Source organism: Mytilus edulis, unplaced genomic scaffold, assembly GCF_963676685.1.
Source record: "Mytilus edulis unplaced genomic scaffold, xbMytEdul2.2 SCAFFOLD_2222, whole genome shotgun sequence".
Lineage (NCBI taxonomy): Eukaryota > Metazoa > Mollusca > Bivalvia > Mytilida > Mytilidae > Mytilus > Mytilus edulis.
In genome coordinates, this window is record NW_027267986.1 from 1 (window position 1) to 2,315 (window position 2,315).

At 38.1% G+C, this 2,315-nt stretch overlaps 1 pseudogene; it reads right to left on the bottom strand.

Moving 5' to 3' along the window:
• Positions 1 to 1,460: 1,460 nt before the first annotated feature.
• On the bottom strand, positions 1,461 to 1,890 carry LOC139506490 (histone H2A-like; annotated as a pseudogene).
• Between the last annotated feature and the right edge of the window lie 425 nt (positions 1,891 to 2,315).

The following is a 2,315-nucleotide window of genomic DNA, read 5'->3' on the forward strand; positions in this document are numbered from 1 at the left end:
TCCACCGGTTGCAGGTGCGCTCTTACGGGCGGCCTTGGTGGCAAGTTGTTTTCTTGGAGCTTTACCTCCGGTGGATTTACGTGCAGTTTGCTTTGTTCGTGCCATGACTATTAGCTCTGTGGACGATTTGCTACAGAAAGAATACTTGAAAATTTCGGTGAATGTGTTTTTGTGCTTGCCCGGGAGGATTGAAATCACGGTGACGATTGGATCACCACTTACATAAAGCTGGCGTTGATTGGTCCGCATATCTTAAATCTGATTGGACTGATTTGTAAGGGACTTTGACAGTTTTCAATCCATTTTTTACTGAAAAACTGCTCAACCCAAGCTGACAGTAAAAAATGCCCCCTTTTTTCATTCATAATTACAGTTTCTGATCATCCCTCATAGCTCAACAATAGTAAATTAGTGTCACGGTTTCAATATGATAAATCTGAAGAAGAAAAAAAAATAATAATGAAAAAAAGGTCAAAATACATGCAGAAACATTAAGGAAAGGAAAGAAAAATAAAACAGGAAAAAAATAAAAATAAAATGCAGTTATAACACAAACAAAGCGAAAATAGAAAATAAAAAAACAGAAACAAATGGAATTACACATTCCCGACATGACATTGTACGGATCGGCTGAGTTTCTTTATTGTTGTATTATGTCATATTTATGTATATTTAATATAAAAAAAAAAAGAAGATGTGGTATGATTTTCATTTGGGCTGGGCACATTTGTCTCATTGTCTGATTGTCGGTGTGCTTACATCGATTCCACATCTTTAATACACAAACAATAACTAAATAAGACAGAAAGACAGAGAGAGAGAGAGAGAGAGAGAGGAGAGAGAGGAGAGAGAGAGAGAGAGAGAGAGAGAGAGGAGAGAGAGAGAGAGAGAGAGAGAGAGGAGAGAGAGAGAGAGAGAGAGAGAGAGAGAGATGCTGAAAAAAAAAATGGAAAAAGGAAAAGAATGGAAAGTACATATCATAATAAAAAGTGTTGACGAAAGAGATAATGTTAACAAAAACTATAAATAATTATAATAATAAAAAAAACCACACACCTTCTCAGATGAATCTAAGCATGCTCGCATCAATAACCAAGAGAGAGAAAGAAGAGAGCAGACTAGTATTAAATATAAATACTATCAGTGTTGTTTTTTTTTCCCCGACAAACTTTATATGATTTTAACTGAGCTACTTGTGGGTTCAAAGAGTCAGAAAGTTCGACAATAAATGTTCTGATGAAGAAGACTGAAAAAGTTACTAGACTTAGTGTTATGCTATAAGAACTGTACTTAAATGGGATGCGTTAGAGAGAGAAGAAAAGAAGAATCACGGAAGAAGGGACATTATATTTTAGACATTTTTTATTTGTTATGTTAGTAGAATATATTTTTTTCAATTATGTATGGGGAATAAAGTATTACTAAGATGTACAACAATTTTAGACTCTTTTTGAAAAATATTGGTGGCCCTGAAAAGGGCCGTTGTTAAGTGAGTAATCTGATATATCCACTTTTTACTTGGCAGCTTTCTGGGTCTTCTTTGGCAGAAGTACAGCCTGGATGTTTGGTAAAACACCTCCCTGGGCAATGGTGACACCAGACAAGAGTTTGTTCAACTCTTCGTCGTTTCTGATGGCCAACTGGAGATGACGGGGAATGATTCTGCTCTTCTTGTTGTCACGAGCGGCGTTTCCTGCAACTCCAATACTTCAGCTGCTAAGAATTCTAAGACAGCTGCGAGGTACACTGGTGCACCGGCACCAACTCTCTCGGCATAGTTTCCTTCCTCAAAAGTCTGTGGATACGACCGACTGGGAACTGAAGTCCGGCACGGGATGACCTAGACTTTGCCTTTGCTTTTGCTTTTCCTCCTTTTCCTCGTCCTGACATTTTTGTACTATTTGGTTGATCGACACTGAGTAAAGTGATACAATTTTTCTTCAAAATTTAGCTTATATACCCACTAACGGATTGAACGATGTTTTTATTATTACACCAATCAGAACGAAGCTCTCTGCGGGCAGTTAGGCTACCGAACATTCAACATGTTATGGGTGCTCTCTCCGAGGTTCGCGTTCAATAAAATCTTTCAATCCGTTTTGCCCAGTATATAAACAAATTGAAAATAATTTTTCACCATTACTTATTTGATTATCAAACCAGTAACATGCCACCCAAAGTAGGAACTAAAGGAGCCAAGAAGGCCGTCACCAGGCAAAGACTGCCAGACCCGGCGGTGACAAGAAAAGGAGGAGGAAGAGACGTGAATCCTATGCTATCTACATCTACAAAGTCTTGAGACAAGTTCACCCCGA